Source organism: Chiloscyllium plagiosum, chromosome 38 (genome assembly GCF_004010195.1).
Source record: "Chiloscyllium plagiosum isolate BGI_BamShark_2017 chromosome 38, ASM401019v2, whole genome shotgun sequence".
NCBI lineage: Eukaryota > Metazoa > Chordata > Chondrichthyes > Orectolobiformes > Hemiscylliidae > Chiloscyllium > Chiloscyllium plagiosum.
In genome coordinates this window covers 25,411,473-25,436,400 of record NC_057747.1, presented here as the reverse complement: position 1 = coordinate 25,436,400, position 24,928 = coordinate 25,411,473, and positions in this window count along the sequence as shown.

Here is a 24,928-nt window from a genome sequence, read left to right as displayed (position 1 = left end):
CCACATTAAACTGCATCTGCCATGCATCTGTCCACTCACCTAACCTGTCCAGGTCACCCTGTAATCTCCTAACATCCTCCTCACATTTCACTCTGCCACCCAGCTTTGTATCATCAGCAAATTTGCTAATGTTACTATTAATACCATCTTCTATATCATTAATATATATTGTAAAAAGCTGTGGTCCCCGCACTGATCCCTGAGGTACCCCACTGGTCACCGCCTGCCATTCCAAAAGGGAGCCATTTATTGATAGAGACAGAAGGGAATCCTTCCTCAAAGGATGTCAGTGAACCAGATTTCATGGTCACCATTATTGAGTCCACCTTCCAATTCCAGAATGATCAATTAATTGAACTCAAACTTGACCACTGGTGGTGAGATTAGCAACTCATGTCTGAGTTACTCTCTCATGACATTACCACATCACCATCTCATCCTCTTTAAGCCAACTGTTTAACACAGTGGTTCATCCCAACTTCATCACAATTTTTGGTTAGATTAGATTAGATTACTTACAGTGTGGAAACAGGCCCTTCGGCCCAACAAGTCCACACCGACCCGCTGAAACGCAACCCACCCAGACCCATTCCCCTACGTTTACCCCTTCACCTAACACTACGGGCAATTTAGTATGGCCAATTCACCTAAACTGCACATTTTTGGATTGTGGGAGGAAACCGGAGCACCCGGAGGAAACCCACGCAGACACGGGGAGAATGTGCAAACTCCACACAGAGAGTCGCCTGAGGCGGGAATTGAACCCAGGTTTCTGGTGCTGTGCGGCAGCAGTGCTAACCACTGTGCCACCAATTTGTTCAAGAGTTTGCCAGTTGCCCTAACTGACCTTGTACGCAAGGTCTGCATTCAAAACAAAATGTTTCACTGTACCTAGGTATGAAGCGAGGCCCCTTCTGGTCATGGCGGACCATGGGTTGCATTCTCGTTGTTCTAGCTTTCTGCTTCCCTGAAGCAACATCGCTTGTCACTGGGGAGGTATGTGTGACAATAATAAATCAACCAATTCCACTACCCTAATTACCTCTTCAAAAAATTCAGTGAGGTCTGTCCGGCATGACCTACCTCTCATGAATCCATTCTGACTCTCCCCGATTAACTGAAAACTTTCGAGGGGTTCAGTTTCCCCATCCTTGATTATAGACGCCAACAATTTCCCCACCACAGCTGTTAGGCTGACTGGTCTGTAATTCCTTGGTTTTCCTCCTTCACCCTTCTTAGAAGCAGAGTGGCATGTCCTCACTCAACATTATAGTGAAGGCCTGGAAAACATATTCTGGAAGGAAATTCAATAACAACTTCCAAAAAAAAATCAGAGAAAAATGGAAAAATTAAGGGGCTTCTTGTAGTTCTACTCTCCATGAGACACTTCTGTGTTGTCAATCTTGAAATTTGTTGCTTTCATTGTATTAATATAGAGAGGCTCCCTTATGATGTTTAGTTGCATACTAAACCCATAGGGCTACTTTCTCATTGCATAGAGATGACCAATGGTGAGATGACTTAGCCTGAGGGTCACCATGTCTCTCAGGTGAGGGGAGAGATTGAGAAGGAGAGTCCTTCAATGGTAACCCAGCCAGTGTGGGAACTGAACCCACTCTGTTAGTATCACTCTACATTGCAAACCAGCTGTTCAGTCAACTGAGCTCACTGATTCCCGAAGCATTGTTGTTTAAACAATGAAACATCTACCTACATCCTGCCTCTTTCTTCTCCAACCACCACCATATGATGATGAATAATGAAGAGGAAAGTACAAGGAAGAGCATGATGGGAAGGTACAAATCAAACACGATCAAACTGAATGGCAGAATACGCATAACTCAGAAAATGGCCTCCTCCTTCTGAATATTGTGTGAGATTGTATCCTGACTTGCTTCACACTTAGTTTAAAGAGCACAATTGCACCTTTTCCTTTGCAAATCCCAACGGTTCATTCCTCTTTATGAAGCCAAAGTCCAATTCAAACTAATAAATACACCTTCATATTTGAGGAGCCTTTTTGATATTTCTCATTTATTTGCCCATTTAACATCAGCTCACTTCCAAGATGGTTAAACATTTACTGGGAGACAGTGACGTGTCTTCCAAAAGCCAGCACTTCTTTTTTTCCTGAATATGGTGGAAAGCAGATGTCCAATATGATAGTCATCTAACACAATCTCTTTCTCAGCTCTAGTCTTCAATCTCCTTCATTAGTTTTCAATCTTGTCTCTCTGTTTTATTCATATCACTCAGGTCAAAGTTAAAAATCACACAACACCAGGTTACAGTCCAACAGGTTTATTTGGAAGCACTAGCTTTCGGAGTGCTGCTCCTTCATCAGGTGGTTGTGAAGCAGGATCATAAGACACAAATTTATAGCACCAGGATTGCAGTGTCATGTAATGTAATATTAAACAAATTTAACTTAAATCTTTCATCTTTTAGAATGATCATGTTAGTTTCGGTTCCTTCTTTATCTGTTCTAAATTTGTTTTATATTACATTACATGACACTGTAATCTTGTTGCTATAAATTCTGTGTCTTATGATTGTATTCCACAACCACCTGATGAAGGAGCGTCGCTCCGAAAGCTAGTGCTTCCAAATAAACTGGTTGGACTATAACCTGGTGTTGTGTGATTTTTAACTTTGTCCATCTCAGTCCAACACCGGCTCCTCCACATCATGACTAGGGTCAAAGTTGCTCTTCATTTTCCCTCTTGAGCTAGTAATGTATATTCCAACACAATTCCTCTTTGGTGCTGGGACAAACTCTCTCCATGTTGTCTCCCACAGTTACTCAATCAGACGCAACTCTGACATGACTTGAAGCCCATTAAAACTATGAGCTTAAGAATCTCTTGATTTTTGAAGGAGCAAATAAATGGCTTTCTGAACCTCTCCTCCCATTTCAACATATTGTCCCCTAAAGGAAACATCCTCTCCACATCTACCCTGCCAGGATCCTTCAAGATCTTCTGTGTTTTCAACAAAACCCAATTATCTCACCTGTCCTCAACCGCACACTCCATCTATTAGTCTATTCAAATAAAATAAAGATCAGTGGATGCTAGAGATCTGAAACAAATAAAGAGAAATTCATTAGAATCAGCAGCATGTGTGGAGATAAGACAGTTATCATTTTGAGTCCAGTGATCCTTCTTTAGAACTATCCCCTGTTTCTCTCTCCACTGATGCTGCCAGATCTGCTGAGTTTCTCCAGCAATTTTTGTTTTTGTTTATTAGTGTAGTAAACTTTCTCTGTCCCCAAAGCATTTAAAAACCTTCCTTAAATAAGGCGATCAATACTGTACACAGTAATGTAGCTGTGGTCTTACCCATGCCTTGTATAACTGAAACATATTTCCCATACTTTTGAATTCAATTCCCATAGTGATAAATGATAGCATGACTACCTGAATGCTAAAGTTTTATGATTTATGCACAAGGACACACAGAAAGGCCATAACGCCTCCTCCACAATAATCCTCAACACGGTTGCCCCCAGAAAGCTGTGCACTTAACTCCTTATACACTCACAAATTCAGCTCTCACTCCATTTACAAATTTGCGGATGATACCACCATAGTGGGTTGGATCTCAAACAACGATGAGACAGAGTACAGGAAAGAGATAGACAGCTTAGTGTTACGGTGTAAAGACAACAATCTCTCCCTCGGTGTCAGCAAAATGAAGGAACTGGTTGACTTCAGGAAGTGGCGAGGAGGACACGCCCTGTCTGTATCAATGAGGCTTAGGTGGAGGTGGTCAAAAGCTTCAAGTTCCTACGAGTAAATGTCACCAACAAACTGTCCTGGTCCAACCACATCGACGCTACAGCCAAGAAAGCACACCAGCGCCTCAACTTCCTCAGGAGGCTATGGAAATTTGGCATGTCCATAATGATTCTTCCCAATTTTAATAGCTGCACCACAGAAAGCACTCTATCCAGCTGTATCACAGCGTGGTTTGGCAACTGCTCTACCCATGACTGTAACAAACTACAGCGAGTTGTGAACACAGCCAGGTCCATCACACAAACCAGCCTCCTATCCACTGCCTCTGTCTACACTTCCCACTGCTTTGGAAAAGCAATCAATATCATCAAAGGCCCCTCCCACCCTGTTATACTCTTTTCCACCCTCTTTGATCAGTCAGAAAGTACAAGTTTGAAAACGTATGCCAATGGTTTTAAGACCAGCTTCTTCCATGCTGTTATCAGAATTATGAATGGACGTCTCTCATATATACAGCTTCTCTGCAGCTGTAACACTATATTCTACACTCTGTTCTATTATCCTGATATCATTCTGTATGGTGTGATTTGTGCTGGATGGCATACAAAACAATACTTTTCACTGTATCTCAGTACATACAACAATAATAAATCAAACCAAATCAAAATCAAATCCCTCTGCATCTCTGAGCTCTGTGAGTAATCAATATTTAAATGGACTTCATTAAATTAGTGTGCTAAACTGGAATATTAGTGACAATATTTTTATGCATGGCGTTTTTCAATGTTAGCAAAACTCTCATGAATTATTTTCAATTGTTAACTCTTTAAAGAGTATTAGAGGAAGTAATCCCAGACCCATCCACCTGCGCCTGTCACAAACATTTATGTCATTATGAACAACAGTACTGTTTGATTTATTGCGACTTTCCTGAAGCCTGTGAACAGCAAGCATTGCACACTGGGCCTTTGGTGAAATTGTGGGCCTTGAGGCTTTCTCTCTGCAGGTCTGATGTCGGCCTTGGGTCAAGCTGACTCGAGTGTTTCCCCAAATTAGATTTATCTCACATCGAAAGACGATGTGAAGTCAAATGATTGGACTGACGTCCTCCTGTTACTGATCTCGCCATCAAAAAAAAACACGTTCCTGTGCAAAGCTTTGGGGAATTGCGGGCTGTAATCTTTTTAAACCATTCTTGGAGCTCAATGAATGTGTTTGCCTAATCCGCTGTTTGATTAGTGTGCACGTATAATCTTCCCCTGTTTGGTGAGAATGAATTAAAGTGACTGATGCGGAGGCTCATCACTGAGTTTAATGTAACTGTCTGAAGCTGTTTGTCAATACCGATTTACCCATGCTCCTGTTGCCTCCTGCCACCCTGTCTGCCAATATGGTTCCTCTGTTCAGCTGCTGTTGTAAATTAGTATTGATCGACCGGGCTGCAGATGCACGCCAATCTGCCAAGCAAACTGTACACCAAGACGGCTCGGCACATTGAATGCAGAGTGGCTGCCACGTATGGTAGGGCTAATGCTGATCCTCTGCCCTGGCTGGAGAACTAGGGGATAATGTCTGAGGAGACACGTAAGATTTCAAAACTCAAGAAACCGCATAAGTAGGCCCTTGGCAAATGAATCGATCCTGTAAACGAAAAGGGTGGCACGGTGGCTCAGTGGTTAGCAGTGCTGTCTCACGGCACTTCAAGTTCGATTCCAGCCTCAGGCGACTATCTGTGTGGAGTTTGCACATTCTCCCCGTGTCTGTATGGGTTTCCTCCAGTTTCATCCCACAGTCACAAAGGTGCATAGGTTAGGTGAATTGACCATGCTAAATTGCCCAGAGTGGTAGATTAGCCATGAGAAGTGCAGAGTTACAGGGATTGATTGGGTGGGGGGGTTGGGCTACTCTTCAGAGGGTTGGTGTGGACTTGATGGGCTGAGTGGCCTGCTTCCACATTGTTGGGATTCTATGGAAGTTCATTTAAGGAACTCCACATAGAATGTTACAGCACAGTGACTGGCCATGCAGCCCAACTGGGGGGAATCTAGAACGAGAGGTCCTAGTTTTAGGATAAGAGGTAGAAGTTTTAAAACAGGGATGAGGAGGAATTACGTCTCTCAAAGGGGCATGAGCCGATAGATGTGGTGGATGCTGGGTTGATGTTGAGTAAAGGAAAGGAGGAGATAGACAGATATTTAGATAGTAATGGGTTATAGGTTTATGGGGGTGGGAAGGAAAGTGGAGTTGAAGCCAAGATGAGATCAGCCATGATGGCATCCTAAGGAGGAGCAGGGTCGAGGGGCTGAATGGCCTCCTCCTGCTCCTGATTCTTATGTTCTTACATCTATGCCAATATCTAGACTTCACATAAACCTCCTAACTCCCAATCCATATCCTTCTATTCCTTTCTCCTTCATGTACTTCACCAACTTCACCTTAAATACCTCTCTGGCATTCCCCTCTCCCACTCCACATTCTCTCCTCTCTCTCTCTCTGGGTTCCTCCTCAATCTACCAATTGGATTGATTCGGGGCCACGTGATGTTTGTGGGGCCTGGTTCTGTCACACACCCAAGCGGAGACCTTGTTTTGTGTAATTGTTGCTCAGAAACAAAAGGGGTATAAATGGTTTGTATAACACTGGCGTATTGTGTGTGTGATTAGGCGCACTTCTCAAGCCTCTGAGAAGTATTTCATAGTATCACCTGTTTGCATACCTCTGCATTGATGGGTGAAAAGACTCAGATCCCTCAAACAGTAATCGGATGTAGGAATGATTGATGACATTTTTAAGCAGGTGCATTGACCCAGGGGAATGCCATCACTTTATTTAAATCATTCTATCCAAACTCAAACCCTTCATCGTGCAGGTGAAGCGTAACCTTCAGAACAAAGGAAGAAACAATTTATCTTTATTTTGCATCTTTCACAACCTCAGAGCACCCAGGAGCAACTTACAACCAACATCTTATTAGGAAAAGCAGCAGCCAACTCGTGCACAGGAAGATCCCACAAAAGGCAAATATTGGCCAGGACACTGGGCAGAGTTCCTCTCCTCTTCCTCACAGTAATACCAGGGGTTTAGGTACAACAGATAGACCTTTAATTTAGCGCCTGTTTTGAATTGGGCAAAATTAACCTCCACTGTGTTTCAGTTTTTTAAAAAATGTATTCAATTAAATCCTCTGGTGGCTTCATAAAACCACAATAAGGTTTAACCTTAATGTTTTGAGATCAAGAGCTCTCTTATTTAAAAATAAACAACTGTATTGGATTGTTAATGTGTGCAGATTTCTCGAGATAAAGAGAAAGAGGTTCCAGCAGCACATTAAGATGCCTGGGCTCTCAATGCCTTTTATTTCTAATAATCTTTGCTGTACAGTCCTGCTGAAATTGTAAGCTACAGTTGTTGAGGCATAACAATGGACTGTGAATAATGCCAATCATTAGGCCATAAGACATGGGAGCCGAAATTAGGCCATTTGGCCCATCGAGTCTGCTCCACCATTCAATCATGGCTGATAAGTTTCTTAACCCCATTCTCCTGCCTTCTCTCCAAAACCTTTCATCCCCTTAACACTCAGGAACCTATCTATCTCAGTATTAAATATACTCGATGACCTGGTCTCCACAGCCTTCTGTGGCAGTGAATTCCGTAGATTCACTACTTTGTCACTGAAGAAGTATCAGTTCATCTCAATCCCCACAGAATCACTGAAAATTGGAATAAAGTTCCAGCAAAAGTTTCATTACCTACAAACTCTCCTTTGCTCCCATGCATGGTCCAGACCGTGAATTTTCAGTGTGTTTTTTTTGGACTGAAGTGGTTCAAGAAAGCACCTTCCCAAGGGGGTGGGCAATAAAAACTGGGCAAAGCCAGCGATGCCCACGTCTCACGAGTGAATAAAAACGACCAAGAACATCAACGCAGGATGGAAGAAGGGAAGGCAGAGAAGACCAAATCCCCAAAAAAACTGGAGACCAAAGTAAAATCATACTTTAAAAAAAACGAGAGTTGTAACTAAAGGAACTTTCATTGCTGGCTGCTGATTTGTAGCCTGTACTCTGCCACCTCTCATTCCCTGTCCTAACGTATCACCGTACCATGATCATGCAAGTGTCAGCAACATCTTGACATTTAGTGGTCACTCTTAACAGAAGGGGTCTCTGACAGTGAGTGTTGGCTTCATAGTAACCGTCATCAAAGCTTAATTCAGCTGCAAACAATCTAAATGGTTTTCCTGTCTGCGTTTGAGTGAAAGTCGTAAGTTTATCATTCAAGGGAAAGTTGGCAATTGCTAACGTTGACAGCTGTGATAGGTCAGAATTGGCAGCATGTTTAATTCAAAGGCACAATGAGCTATTTTGACACGGTGAGTAGGCAGCTGAAGTTGATCTAAAGTGATGGGATCCAACATCGAATGGAAGGCTGGTTGTGAGGAAAGACCATTCCCAAGTTCTCACTTTAGAATAAAGTTTCCTGGATGACTTTGGCATCATTAACAATTCTTCAGATTCTTAAAAGATTGAAACCTTGTCAAACTGTTATCATCGGTTTAAACATCCTGCAGAAAATAACCATTAGGTAAGTGACAGATCTCACTAGCAGTCAAAGAATAAAGTGAAAACAGCAATATTCTCATATCAAAGGTAAATTGAATTTAACAAAACTTTTTGATAATTCTGAGGAACATTAACTCTGATTTCTCTGCACAGATGCTGTCAGACCTGCACAAATGAACAATCCCAGCAGAGCACCAACACCAAACACAACTCCCCCTCACTCCTCCTGTCTGCATGTCCCTCTGGGGCATCCTAGTTCATTCAATGACCACCAACGCCACCCTCCTTCCACATGGCACCTTCCCATGTCACGACATCAGGTGCAACACCTGCCCCTTCCCCTCGTCCCTGCACCCCATCCAAGGGCCGTAAGTCTTTCCAGGTGAAGCAGCATTTCACCTGTAGTTCCTCCAATCCTGTGTATTGTACTCACTGCACCCAATGTGGCTTACTCTACATTGGAGAAACCAAATGCAGATTGGGTGACCGTTTTGCAAAACACCTCCAGTCTGTGTGCAAGTATGACCCCAACCCTTCCTACAACCAGTCATCTTAACACTGCATCCTGTTCGCATGCTCACATGTCTGTCCTTGGCATGCTGCAGTGTTTCAGTGAGTCTCAGTGCTAACTGGAGAAACAGCAGCTCATCTTCAGACTCGGCACTTTACAGCCTTCTGGACTTAATATTGAGTTCAACAGCTTCAAATTGTAACCATTTCTTCCCTTTCTTTCAGCTTGTTATCATGTCCTCTCTCCTGTCCCCCAATCTCCTCTCCCCCAGTCCCAGTGCCTATCCTTTCCAGTCTGGCAGGAGACATACCATTCTACATTCTGATCACTTAATCTGAAGTATTAACATCTTTTCTCCAACACACCCTACACTCACTGCCCCCAACATCCCCTCGCACCCCCCCACCCCACGAACTGTAACATAAGTGCTGTCGCTCCACACTTGTGGGCGGCACGGTGGCACAGTGGGCGGCACGGTGGCACAGTGGTTAGCATTGCTGCCTCACAGCGCCTGAGACCCGGGTTCAATTCCCGCCTCAGGTGACTGTCTGTGTGGAGTTTGCACATTCTCCCCGTGTCTGCGTGGATTTCCTCCGGGTGCTCCGGTTTCCTCCTACAGTCCAAAGATGTGCAGGTCAGGTGAATTGACCATGTTAAATTGTCCATAGTGTTAGGTGATGGGTAAATGTAGGGGTATGGGTGGGTTGCGCTTTGGCGGGTCGGTGTGGACTTGTTGGGCCGAAGGGCCTGGTTCCACACTGTAATGTAATCTAATCTAACTTCACCTCAGCTATGATGAAGAGTCATATAGACTCTAAGTATTAGTTTGCTCTCTCTCTCTGTCATGGATGCTGCCTGACCCACTGTGATCTCCGGTATTTCTTCTTTTCATTCGTGCACCTGACTGGTTTAATCATCAATCAACACATTTTTTCTCTTTATGCATTCACAGGACGAAGGCGTCGCTGTCTAGGCAGCAATTATTGCCAATCCCTCATTGCCCAAGGTGCACTTAAGAGTCAGCCACCTTGCTGTAGGTCAGGAGTCACATGTAGGCCAGACCAGGCAGATTCCTTCCCTCAAGGACATTAGTGAACCAGATGGGTTTTCCTGACAATTGGCAATGGATTCATGGTTATCATTAGATTCTTAATTCCAGAAATTTATTGAATTCAAATTCCACCATCTGCCATGGCAGGTTTTGAACCCAGTCCCCAGAATATTAGCTGGGTCTCTGGATTAACCGTCCAGCGATAATATCACTAAGCCATCACCTCTCATTCCTGATGAAGGGATTTTGCATGAAACATTGAATTTCCTGCTCCTCGGATGCTGCCTGACCGGCTGTGCTTTTCCAACACCACTCTAATCTTGACTCTCATCGCCTCTCCAGTAGCTACCATTCCTGATTTATATTGATTGCAAATTTTGTCATTGTCAAACCCATATCCACAAAATATTAGTCTGGAGTCCAGGACCACAAGTCCAGTGACATTATCCCTATGCTATCTCACTTAATATAATTCATAGATAATTAAGGGTCTGTATCTTCTTATATTTCTAGTTTGACATATCAAGTATCAGAAGGATCTGGGTGTCCTTGTAGGTGAGCTACAGAAGGTTAGTATCCAGGTACAGTTGGAAAGCTAACAAAATGCTATCCTTTACTGTGAGTGGAATTGTGTACAGAAGTAAGGAGGTTATGTTTCACAAAAGTGAGGACTGCAGACGCTGGAGATCGGAGTCGAGAATGTGGTGCTGGAAAAGCACAGCAGGTCAGGCAACATCTGAGGGGCAGGAGAATCGATGTTTTGGGCAAAAGGCACTGTGCACAGTGTCAGTCTCCATATTTAGGGAAGGATGTAATTGTTCTGAAGAAGGGTCACTGAATTGAAACGTTAACCCTGCTTTCCCTCCACTGGTGCTGCCAGACCCGCTGAATTTTCCCAGCAATTTCTGTTTTGTTTCGGATTTCCAACATCCATAGTTCTTTAGCATTGTTGTTTAAGGATGTAATTGCATTGGATACAGTGTAGAGAAGGTTTTACAAGACTAATACCTGGAATGGACGGAGGCAAGTTCAGATGGTTGGGCTTCTGCCTGCTGGAGGCTAGAAAAGTAATGGGTAATTTGATTGAAACATATAAGATCCAGAAAGGCTTTGACCGGGTGGAGGGGTGGATGGGGCGAGGATGTTTTTTACTGTGGGAGAACCTGGAACAAGGAGTCATTGTTTAAAAATAGGAGGTCACCCATTTAAAACAGATATCAGGTGAAATACTTTCTCTCAGAGGATTGTGGGTCTTCGGCACTGTCTTCCTGAAACAGTGTTAGAATCAGTTTCCTTAAGTATCTCTAAGGCAGAAGTCGATATCTCGTTGTTAAGCAAGGAGTGAAAGGTTGTCAGGAGCTGTGGGATTGTGGATTTGAGGTTGCAGTCGGATCACTACTGTTCTTATTAAAGGGCAGAGCTGCCTTAAGGGGCTGAATGGCCTCCTTTTGCTCTTTGCTCATCTGCATTTCTTTATTTCAAACACTCCAGACTATTAAATGTGATTTAGTGAGATTCGGATTTGACGTCCTCCTGCTGAACTGCTGGAGACTGTGCATCTAAACTCGATTCAGTTGTGTATCCAACTTACCAGCTCCCTAAGGGCCACACAACAGAACTCAGATCTTGAAGATCTGTCTCAGAACTCAGTGGGAGTGATGATTATCTTCAGGCTCTGCAGAGTTCTGAGGCAGACGTCACGTTTGACACTGATCAACTGGGAATAAGCAATCCATTGAAGAGGAAGATTTCCCTTCCAGACAGCAAAGTTAGACTGAATTCAAGCTAATGATATTTAATGACTTAACATTAAAGGAGGTACATGTTTGTTTTCAGTACAAGCCCCACATCTCCTACTCATACTGTAAGAAAGACTTGAATTTCTATAACATCTCTCGTACAGATATCCCATCATGTTGTACAGACAGGAAAATATGATTACTGCTGTAGGTTGGGGAACACAACAGTCAACCAGTGCACAGCAAGCTCCCAAAAATGGCTGATCACTAGATGCTCTGCACTCCCCTTTGAAAAAAAACACCATTGGAGCTATTGCCTGAAACAGCAAGCAATGTCTCGGGTTTTAAAATGTCATCTGCAAGAGAGGAGCTCTGACAGTGCAGCAATTCCCCAGGACCACACCAATGAGAGAGACTGGATTTGGTGCTTAAGTCTCAAGAGTGGATCTTGAACTCATGTCCATCTGACCCAGTAAGCTACAGTTCACACTGAATGTGCCAATATCTGAGGGGAGATTTCTTTTTACTCATTCATGGGATGTGTGCATCACTGATTGGGCCATCATTTATTGCCCATCACCAATTTCACTTGGGAAGGTGAGGGTGAGCTGCCTTCTTGAACCGCTGCAGTCCCCATGCTGTAGGTTGACCCACAATGCCCTTAGGGAAGGAATTCCAGCATATTGATCCGATGACACTAAAGGAACAATGATATATTTCCAAGTCAGGATGGTGAGTGGCTTGGAGGGGAACTTGGTGTTCCTGTGTATCTGCTGCCTTTGTGCTTCGAGATGGAAGTGGTCGTGGGCTTGGAAAGTAAATTCTTGCAGTGCATCTTGTTGATGGTACACACTGCTGTGACTGAGCGTTGATGGGGGAGGAAGTAAGTGCTGTTGGTAGTGGATGGGGTGCTGATCAAGTCAGCTGCTTGTCCTAGATGGTTTCAAACTTCTTGAGTATTTCTGTGAAGAGAATTATGAAAACAGCAGCATTCAAAAACAGTGCAGTATTTCACTGTTTGCTCAGTGAAGTATTCACCCTCCAGACTTAATGCAGAAAATCCTTCAGTTTAAGAGAGAAAAGCTCTGAAAAGAAATTTAATAATGTGAAATGGATCAAAGCATTGTACCTTCTCTAATAAAAGAGTGTAAGTAAAGATTGCAAAATGTTTTGGTCATTGAAAGAAAATAGGTTCCGAAGTTGGGTTTCTTGGAGTTTCCTCAAAGGGGTCTATTGTTGTACAATAAAATGGAGCATCTATTATTGGATGTGGAAAGCTTGCACAAGCAGCTATGAAGTAAATAGGTGGATACTCAGTTTTTCATCTGAGCAATATTAGACTTGAAAAGAATTGCCGTGCACTCAATGTTCACGTGACTGCCAGGATCTTTGGTCGGAGTTTTCACAAAGACTTTGGATCCTGACAATGGAACTAGACAGGGATTCCCAAGACCACTCTTAATGAGAGGCGGGGCAGCCATTTACCCAGAGGCTGCCCTGCTAGCTGTCAGCCTCTGTAATCACCATCCTGCACAGGATTGTGGTCAGGAAGTCCATGGGGATCAGCTACCTTTGAACCGTGGGGTCATGACAGCGTTCAACGTTTCTGTAGGTGAGTCTCTGGCATTGACTGAGATTTTGCTGTGACCTCAGTAGTCACGGATATGGTGAGAGGGCAGGTGGGTAAGTGAAGCTGAGGCCATGAGAAGATCCGCCATGATCTTATCGAATGGTGGAGCAGGCTCAAAGGGCCAGATGGCCTACTCCTGCTCCTAGTTCTTATGTTCTTACATATTGTTGCTAGGAAGCTAAGATCTAAAGTATCCCCCACTTGTGTAAAACACAATCCAACACTTTGATAGTATCACAGAGAGAGATAGACACTGCTGTAGCAGGTAGGAGTCTGGGAGGGTGCCTCACAGACTCACAGAATCACACAGTACAGAAGAAGGTCTCAGCCCTTCAAGTCTGTCCTGCTACCTTACACCAGTCCCACTTTCCCATGCTAGGCACATAGCCTGGAATGTTGGGATGTTTCGAGTGCTCATCCAAGTATTTTTGAAAGATTGAGGTTTCCACTCCCAGGCAGAGCATTCCCAATTCCCACCACTTTCTGGGTGAAAAAAGTTATTCCTCAAATCCCTTTTAAATATCTTGCCTTTCTCTTGAAAATATTGCTGCCTTGCCATTGACTCTTTGACCAAGGGGGTCAGCTGCTTTCTAATCACCCTGCCCATGACCCTCATAACCTTACACATCTCCATCAGATCCTCCCTCAGCCTTCCCAACTCCAAAGGAAACAGCCCCTCAGTGAAGGAGTCTCCATGGAGCCGATCAAAATAAACAACAACCAAAGATTGAGGAAGGCCCTGTAGTGGGGCACTTTCCACGTACAGAGAATGCATTCAGGATCTGGCCTACCATTTTACTGACACTCACCAGCTTATGCCCAAAACGTCAATTCTCCTGCTCCTCAGATACTGCCTGATCTGCTGTGCTTTTCCAGCACCACATTCTCGACTTACCTACTCCTCCTTCCCCCCTGCTAGCCCAGAGCTGGGATAATTCTGCCTTTAGCTGCCACATTTGGAGGGTTGTAGTAGAGTCTGGTGTTATCACACTGGCACTGGAAGACCCACACCCACACAGGCAGTACCCTCTTGACAGACATCCTGCTCTTCAGAATATGGTCTCAAATAAATTCCTACCCATTCTCTTTCCCATCTCCTTCCCTACCTGTCGTGAAAACATCCCCTTTGGATTCCCATCATTGGTCTCCTGTTCTGGATTCTCATACACCTTACCCCTCCTTGCTTCATGCAGTGCCCTGGAATGAGAATACTAAGGAACTGAATCGGTGCTGTTTCGTAGAAAATAAACTGCAGCGTTCCTACGACTGAGGGGAAGACACATTGCTGCAAATTCAAACAAGGATCAACCCCACTGCTGTTTGAGCAAGTTGTAAGTACTGAGGCTCATTATTCTGTTACATGAAGAAGATCATAGCGCACACCAGCAATTATTCTGTAAGGGCAAGAGAGAACTGAGTAAATTTCTGAAGCTGTCAGCGGGATCCGTACGAAATACAGCTTTGTTTTCAGGAATAAAATGTGTTTGAACTTGAGAAGTTGGAGGCTGGAGTGTTTTGCTGCATCCTAGAGCTCTCTGATGATTTATTTTGTCATGTTTGCAGTCTTGTGAAAAAATGTCCTCATTCAACGTGCTTTTTAATCTGAAATCTCATCGTCACTGATGTTCTTAGATAAATATTTAAAATTTCAGTGTTGTGTTCCTTAGCATCATTTATGTACTAGCATCCTGATATTAATGGAGAATGCGATGGCAAAGTCTAGAAATTAGTGACCGCTATCAGTTTGCAAATATTCACATTTAAATGATGTTTAAGTGAGAGACAAGTCATTACAAAGGTAAATCATTTTCAATTTTTTGCAGATATTTCAGAGGAACTGAAGGATGAGATCAGCAAATTACTGGAAAAAGGAATTTAACTTGGGTTAATTGGATGGAGGTGTGACTGACAATGATCATGTTCATAAATCGGGAATGTATCCTGACCAGGAGTAAATTATTGACAACAAACACATGGAAGAAGCCCATTCAATCCATCTTGCCCATATTCTCTGTAAAAGCAATGCATCTCCCACTCTACTATCTTCTCCCTGAATTGCTTTCACTTCAGATAATTATCCAATTCACCAAAGGTCCTGGGACAACACCTTCCAAACCCACAACCACTTCCATCTAGAAGGACAAGGGCAATGGATCCATGGGAATACCACCACTTTCAAGTTCCCCTCCAAGTCACTTACCATCCTGCCTTGGAAATACATCGCCGTTCCTTCAGTGTCGCTGGGTCACAATCCTGGAATTCCCTTCCCTAAGGGCATTGTGGGTCAAGGCATAGCATGTTGGACTGCAGCGGTTCAAGAAGGCAGCTCACCCCCACCTTCTCACGAGGCATGGTCGCGGAATTAAGCCATTTGATACATCGGGTCTGTTCCACCATTCGATCATGGCTGATATGCTCCTCACCCCCATTTTCCTGCCCTGTCCCCATATCCCTTCAACCTATTACCAATTAAAAATTAAATTTAAAAATCTGTCTAACTCCTCGTTATATTTAATGACTGTCGCAGCATCCACCACACTTTGGGGAAGCGAATTCCACAGATTCATACCCCTTTGGGAGAAGTAGTTGCTCCTGAACTCTGTTTTAAATTTGCTGCCCCTTATCCTAAGACTATGACCTCTCGTCCTAGAGTGCCCCACAAGAGAAAGCATCCGCTCCGCATTTATTTTATCCTCACATTTCATCATCTTGAATACCTCAATTTGATCTCCCCCTCATTCTTTTAATTTCCAGAGAGTATAGCCTAAAAGTGGCCTCATGTAAATCTCCGTTTGGTGACTTCCTAAAGTATTAGCTCTGCACAGATGCTTCCAGACCTGCTGAGCATTCCCAGCAATTTCTGTTTTTGTTTCTGATTTACAGCGTCCATAGTCCTTTTGGTTTTTGGAACCCAAAACATGTTGGGACAAAACTGATGAGAGGGATTTTACAGGCAGTTCATCCAACGAACGAAGAGGCCGCCCTGTGCCTATCGGTTGGATTTCTCAAGATCCTAGATTGAGAATTCCGTCTGGGAAGTAAACACGTTAACCCATCCGATCAATCACTTGCTGAAGCAAAGTTAATTCACATGAAGAGATGCCCAGATGCCAGGAAGCTGAACAACTGTGTGGAGTTTGACAGAGTATAATGGACTGATGTTTCAGTGATTGCTCTGCAGGAAAACAGTGATTGACAATATTGTCAGCGACAGAAAATTTGTGTTTCTCTGATATTTGATAAATTATATTATTCTCGGTCACTAAATGACTTGTCAACGTCACTTTGAAATTACATAAAGCAAATAACTGAGAAAAGATATTAATAAGAAAGACACACTCGCTGAAAGACACACTAGTCAATCTTTAATATCACACACCTCCATAAACTCCAGCATCTACTGCCTTGCCATATCACAGCGTTGATTGACCTCGGTTAAAGGGGAAGGAGATCCTTCAAGAATATTGTTCTTCACTGTCTATGTCTTCACTCTCCATGTCTTCCAGAATGTTGTAATGTGTGTTTTCCCCTGGAACCCAAAGGGTTTCTTATTGGACATCATTAAATGTTTCTTTGAATTAACCATGTCTGGATGTATCCACCAGAAAGGCCATTTGTGCTTTAACATTTGTAGAGTCACCTCTTGACACTAACCAGGCAAAAGTGAGGACTGCAGATGCTGGATAGTCAGGTCCTGATGAAGAGTCATGCCCCAAACATTGACTCTCTTGCTCCTCGGATGTTCCCTGACCTGCTATGCTTTTCCAGCACCACACTTTACCGATTCTTGACCCCAAGTTCCCAGCCAGAATTACCGAGTATCCGGATCGTTGTGGGGCAGAAGGAATCTGTTCATCCCATCATGCCTGCTCTTTAACTGGCAATCATTATCTCACAGGCAAAAGTGAGGACTGCAGATGCTGGAAACCAGAGTTTAGATCAGAGTGGTGCTGGAAAAGCACAGCAGGTCAGGCAGCATTCGAGCTCCTCGGGTGCTGCCTGACCTGCTGTGCTTTTCCAGCACCACTCTGATCATTATCTCATGTCAATCTCCTGCCTTTCCCCAAACCCTTGCCAAATAATCTATTGTGAGCTAAATAACCATTCAATGCCCTATTGAATGTTTCAGTTGAAACTGCCTCTACCACATTTGCAATCCAGACCTTTGCAAGTCATTGTCTGAAAAAAAGTTCACACCAACTCTTGCATCTTTTGTACATCATTTTAAATCCTTGCCTTCTCATGTTTGTTCCTTTAACAAGCATCTTCCCTTTTACAAGATGGGAACAACTTCTCCCCATCTACTCTATCCAGCCCAGTCAGTATTTGAAAAGCTCTATCTTCTCAACCTTCTTCTGTCTAAGGAGAACAGTCCCAATGCCTCCAATCTATCCTCATCACTGAAGTTCCTCATCCCTGGAACCATTCATGTTAGTCAATTCTGCACTATCTCCAATGCATTCACAGCTTTCCTTTAATGAGGCACTCACAACTGTACACAATACTCCAGCTAAAACCCAACAAACAATCTGTGAGCTCCCAGAGCAAAGCTAACACTTCGGAACAGGCCTTTCGGCCCACCATGCCTGTGCCAACCATGAAGCTATTCTAAACTAATCCCACCTGCCTGTACATGGTCTGTACCCCTGTCTGTATTCCCTGTCTGTTCATGCGTCTGTCTAGATGCTTCATAAATGCTGCCATCTCCCTAGCAGTGCGTTCCAGGCACCTACCACCATCTGCGGAAAAAAAACTTTCCTCGCACGTCTCCTTTAAATGTTTCTCCTCTCACCTTAACCTGGTATTTGACGTTGTCTCCCTGGGAAAAAGACTCTGACTATCCACCCTATCCATGTCTTATAATTTTATAGACTTCTACCATGTCACCCCCTCAGCCTCCAATGCTCTAGCAAAAACAATCCAAATTTGTCCAACCCCCTCCTGATAGCTAATACACTCCAATCCAGGCAACATCCTGGTAGAGCACTTGCGCACCCTCTCCACGGCCCCTACATCCTTCCCACAGTGTGGTGACCAGATCTGCACACAATACTCCAAATGTGGCCTGACTAAAGTCTCATGCAGCTCCACAAATATTAACTCTATTTCTCACTTTACAGATGCTGCCAGACCTGTTGAACATTTACAACACTATGTTTTATTTCTGATTGCCAGTGAAAAGAGGTAAGGAGGCATGAGGTTCTGAAAGGGGTTAAATTCAGGGAAGAAATTGTTAAGCATTTTTGTCATTTTGCACTGGGATCGTATCTAAATAAGTAAGGCCTGGGATGATGGGTGACAGATTAGATCAGATTCCCTACAGTGTGGAAACAGGCCAGTTGAACTAACCAGTCCACAGTGACCCTCTGAAGAGTAACCCACCCAGACCCATTTCCCTCTGACTAATACATGTAACACTATGGGCAATTTAGCATGGCCAATTCACCTGACTTGCACATCTTTGGACTGTGGGAGGAAACCGGAGCACCCAGAGGAAACCCACGCAGACACAGGGAGAATGTGCAAACTCCACAGTCGCCCAAAACGAGAATCGAACTTGGGTCCCTGGTGATGTGAGTCAGCAGTGCTAACCACTGAGCCACCATGCCACCCCCAAGAGATGACTCAGAATAAGAGACAAGTGTTATGGACTAGGCCAGACCCCCCTCAAAGCATTTCAATAAGGTAGCCCAGACCCTAACTTTTCAGGTTGTTTGAAGCAGGTGTATGTGGATATTCCAGGAGTGATGCAGCTGGCCCAACCACTCAGTTTTAAACAAAACAGGATTAATTTACACGTGAATAAAAGAAAAACGAATTTAGAATAACATACCTATTTAAAAATCCAATTGACTCTATCACACCTTAATGATGCTGTTCCAAATGCCTGCAACAGTGTTCCCATTAACACACCCACTTGGTAAACAGGTAAAATCAGACACATGTTCTTACAGGAGACGGAGAGAGATGGCAGAGAGATTTAGCACGGAACCTCCTTCCACTGTAGCTGTTTGTTTGGGTTCCCCAGCATCTCAGAACAGGCAGACTGCGAAAACCAAACCAAACCAGAGAAAAGCTGAGCTGGCAGAACTGGCCACTCCCCTTTCATTGTACAAGTATTTTTTTAAAACTTAAAAACTTCATCAAGTAGACAAACCCAGACATATCGGCAACTTTGCCTCATACGACCCTCTTGAGAAAACCAAGGACAACATAACCTGGTAAAGAAGCAGCAGCGTCACACAAGTCACATGACTTTGATCGAGACAGCAATGATGGACGTTTGAAGATAGAATGCCACAGAATTTCTGCTAGGAGGGGGCAAAATTATGAACAAGAGTTTGAGCAGAGGTGAGGAAAAATAAGGGACGAGACATTTGATGAGAAGGGGGTAGAAGTGGGCACTGCCTTATGTTGGAGAGGATATGATCTTGGAAGTTGATCCCATATAGGATGCTAAGGTTGCCCACAGAGTAGTTCACGTTAAAACAGTGTCTGGCCAGGAGCATCAAATGAACATTGACTCTGCTTTTTCTCCACAGGTGCTGCCAAATCTGCTCAGTTTCTCCAGCTATCTCTGTTTTTGTTTCAAATTGATGGAGACCTCAGGAAACGTATGATGGTTACTTCCATACTTCCAACATTTAACTGATGGTGGTTGTGACTCATGCCAGGACTAAATGTTAAGGCGAGCTGATTATAATACAGAGAGAGCGGAGAATCTGGTTTTGGGTTGTGGATATGGAAGCTCTCTAGATATCTGTGAATGACTTCACAAATATCTAGATCTCCAGCATCTGCAGTCCTCACTTTCTCCTTCACAAAGAGGCAGCCTGCAGATTAGAGAAAAGGAGAAGGGGGCTACCGAATTTAGATCTTTGTGGGCTCCAGAAATAGCAGTGCCGGGGTAAAGGAATGATGCCTCAGGTACAATAATATCAGTAAGAATGGAGCCCAGTGGGTCAGCTGTCCAAGCTGGGAAACAGAGGAGGGCACTGGAAGATGGGTCAGTGGAGAGGTTGATGACGACAAGGGCTAGTGCACTGTGGTCATAATTACTGAAGCTGACATTAGTAAATTTGGCTAGCGCCATGACATTGAACATCTGAGATCATTCAAGCATGGAGTTGCAGGACATTTGGGCAATAAACTGGGGAAACATACAGAGGGTGGTATGTGCATGGAATGAGCTGCCAGAGGAAGTGGTGGAGGCTGGTACAATTGCAACATCTAAGAAGCATTTGGATGTGTATATGAATAGGAAGGGTTTGGAGGGATATGGGCCGGGTGCTGGCAGGTGGGACTAGATTGGGTTGGGATATCTGGTCGGCGTGGACGGGTTGGACCGAAGGGTCTGTTTCCATGCTGTACATCTCTATGACTCTATGACCTCAAGGAGAGTTGGAGATGCAAGAGAGATGGGAGATGGAGGGGGAAACACAAGCTTAAGGGTGAGTGGAGTGACCACACAAACTTTGAAAGGAGGCGAGGCATTAGCTGAAACTTGGGAAAATCTTTAACATTTCCCATGAGCATGTGGGTCAGGAACTCAATGGGAATGTCGTCAAGGCAACAGGGATGAATCACATGGACAAGATGAACACACAGAATGTAACACAAGGCAAGCAAAAGAATCATCAATAGTCTAATTAGAATTGGTAAGTATTTCATATCTTACAGGAAGAAAGAAATGCTTGCATCAATAGAAAACTTTCTAATATCACTGAAATTCTTCAAAGTGCCTCATATAATGAAAGGTTTTTGATATGCAGGGAGAATTGTTATGTAGGCAGTTATTCTGCAACCAGAAATATCCTTGAGGTACCTTCACTAATATTCTTTTGGGAACGTGCTCAGAAAATATCTTTTAAAAATTGCCTCCATCATTTGTTTGTACTGCCACGTCTCAGGAAGACACAGTGGTTTTATGTGAAGTTATTGCAACCCTGCTGTGACATTCAAGTTACCCCAACAAGCCACCAGCAAGTACAGGCTTCACTTCTCAAAAGGACAATTGCAACTCACTTCTACATTGTGCCCTGAATACCATTAAATGGATCAACCAATTCACAGGAATATTGTCAGATTTGAACGGTGATGTTAGGAGAGGTCACCAAAACCTCGAGGCAAAGAGAGAGCATGTTGTTGAGTTGGATGATCAGTCATGAACACTATGAATAGCAGAGTAGGTTTGAAGGGCCAAATGGCCTACTCCTGGTCCTATTTTCTATTACAGGGTTTCATACAATCCCTCCAGTATGGAAGCAGGCCATTCTTCCATCGTGTCCATACAGCCCCTTTGAAGAGGAGCATCCCAACTAGACCAACTATCCTGTCCCGTAGCCCTGCATTTCCCATGGCTAACCCACCTAGCCTGCACATTCCTGAACACTGTGGGTAATTTAGCATGGTCCATCCATCTAATCTCTACATCTTTGGACTGTGGGAGGAAACCAGATTGCTTGGGCAAAACGCACGCAGACACGGGGAGAAAGCTCAAACTCCACATAGACAGTGCCTGAGGGTGGAATCAAACCCAGGTCCCTGATGCCGTGAGGCAGCAGTGCTAGCCACTGAGCCGCTGTGCTGCCTCAGGTTTACTAAAGAGAAGAGAATGGGAGAAAAACCGCATTCAGAAATAGTGAAGCGATGAACATTGGGGGTGTACGAGACATCAGAACTGAAGAAGTGTTGAGTATACAGGAGGTTTGGGTGCTGAAGGAGTTGACAGAATTCAAGAAAGACCAAGACTTTGGGGGACTTGAAAACAAAGAAGAGATTGTTGAAATATAGCATGGAGCCATTCGAAAAAGCTTGCAGTATGGAGTACGCTATGAATTCCAAGTGCTTTTGAATAGCAACAAATCAATAACCTAAAAACTGCATGGACCCTTCTTTCACAGGCATCAATAATGAAACTATCCTTTGGCTGCTATACTCAGTGTACTCAGTGTACTCAATGCTTTATTTTGTCTTTTCCATGTTTGATGCTATCTGTCACTGTCCTCACTGACTGCCTGACTCCTTATCTGTGAATTGTTCTGATTTATTCTCGACCGCACCAGCAATGATGCACGGAGAATTCCTCTTTGTGTCACTATGTTAATGCCTTCATTACAGATCAGAATTCTCAGGGCCTTTGGGATTTGGTTGGTGGGGGTGGGGGTGGGGTGGGGAGGGGGCAGGTGGACGCTTGCCATTGAAGGTCAGAAACGGCTGCTGACGGGGCCAAGTGTGGAGCTTTTAATCTCAGTCTGACCAGCTGCTGCCTGAACCTCCCTCAATTGCTGAAGAGTAGAGATCTCTTTCCATTTCCCAGCCAGTCAGACATTAAAACAACTTTTTACAAAATCAGGGGTGACTCATACAAACCCACATTCATAATCCATAAAGACATAGGTATTTAAAACAAAGTGCAGCTAGAGATAAAGAAAATATATGGAGTAACGTGGGATTTTTAGTTTGCTCTCTTACAACTGGGGTGTGCTTCCCTTAATTAATAGCCTTGTGTTTTCGATGCCGTTAATAACACTGTCTTGTAGAATTGGGAGATATGCTCACAGATTCCCAGCTTCATGTCAGGATGAATGGAAAAAAACCAGGCTGGGAATCGAAAAATGATGGAAATGAGAGTCTCAGTGGTTAGCACTGCTGCCTTACAGTGCCAGGAACCTGGGTTCAATTCCAGCCTTGGGTGACTGTGTGGAATTTACACGTTGTCCCCACATCTGCGTGGTTTCCTCCTGCAGTCCAACGATGTACAGGCTGGGTAGATTAACCATGGGTTACAAGGATAGGGTAGGGGCGTGGTATCTGAGTGTGATGCCTTTCGGATGGTTGGTTTGGACACAATGGCCTGCTTCCCCACTGTAGGGACTCTGAGTGTTTTTCCCCTCTTGACATATCATCACCACAGGAATTTGATGGTGTCTTGTGATCCCCTGGTCATCACAGAAAATAACATTAGGTTAGTGAGGGAAGGAGGGACAATCGCAGAGGCTTGTAATATTGGGCCTCACTGTTTATTTCCCTGTATTTACTAGATCCACCTCCCTCCTCCAATTATTACTATATTAGGATCTGACAACCTCACCTTAGCCCAATCCCACCCCTGTACATGTAAAACCTGACGATGAGCTTGTCTCATTGTCAGGATGAGCAGGTTGGACTGATGCTCATTGGAGTTTGGAAGAATGAGGTGATTTCCATGCAGCATGGGATTCTGGGAGAGTGAGTCAGGATGGATACAGACAGGATGCTTTTCCTTGTGCAGGAATCCAGAACTAGGGTCACTCTGTCCAAAGATAAAGCAGCTACAATTTAAGCTGGAGATGAGTAGGAATTTCCACTCGCAGAGGGTCACTAGATTTTGGAATTCTCTTCCCCAGCAGAGGCTGTATCATTGAACATATTTATAGTTAAAGTTAGACAATTTCTTTCGATCAGCAAGGAAGCCAAGGGTTATGGGGCAATGAGCAGGTAAGTGCAGTTCGACACACAACTTGATCAGTATGTAAATTTGCTCGCTGAACTTGAAGATTTGTTTTCAGATGTTTCGTCATCATGCCTAGGTAACATCATCAGTGAGAGCTCTGGTGAAGTGCTGATGGTATGCCCCGACTCTCTATTTATAGGTCTTGGTTTTTAAGGCGGGTGTTGCCATTTTTGCTTCTTAGCAAGTTTTGAGAAGATTTGTAGCTCAGGTTGAGATTCTGGATGTAGGTTTGCTTGCTGAGCTGGAAGGTTTATTTCCAGATGTTTCATCACCATACTAAGGAACATCTTCAGTGGGCCTCAGGAGAAGCACTGCTGATAAGTCCTACTTTCTATTTATACGTTTGGGTTTCTTTGGGTTGGTGATGTCATTTCCTGTGGTGATGTCATTTCCTGTGGGAATGCCATGCCTCTAAGAATCCTAACCAGAACTCCATCAATAAAGACATCAATTCAGATCCCATCTAATTTCCCTTGATAAAAAAAGAACCAGAAATGACATCACCCACCTTAAGAAACCAAGACCTATAAATAGAGAGGGTGGACATACCACCAGCACTTTACCAGAGACTCTCACTGATGATATTACCTAATATGGTGATAAAACATCTGAAAACAAACCTTCCAGCTCAACGAGCGAACTTACATACTTATCAACAACCTGAGCTACAAATCTTCTTAAAAATTGCAATCACAACTTGATCGGCTGTGGTCTTATTGAATGGCAGAACGGTATGATGGGCCAAATGGCCTACTTCAGCTCCTACTTGTCATGACCTCATCCAATTCCAGTCACAGATAAGCCTTTCCAAAATGGTAGGCTGGGGCTAATAACACAGCAATTTACATTTTACAGAAAATGAGAGAGGGAGGCTTGAGCTGCGATATATCTAAGGAGGAAGCTGCCAGGTATCCAAGAGTTTGGCTCTTTCAATGTTATGTATGGGCCAACTTTTATCATATGGTTTCATGTTACACTTTGAGTTCAAGACAGACTGGTCAAGGAGGAGGCAAAATCAGGAACTATCTTCAATGTCTCACTATTTATTATATCGTCTAACCCAAAACTGATATACTTGGTAATCATGGAAACTTGGGCTTTGATCTTTTAGTTACATTGAGTAACAACCAACCTAGCTTCTTCATATGTTCCACTCTACTGTAGTGCAGTATGCTGCAGTCTGTTCTAACTCCGCCCACA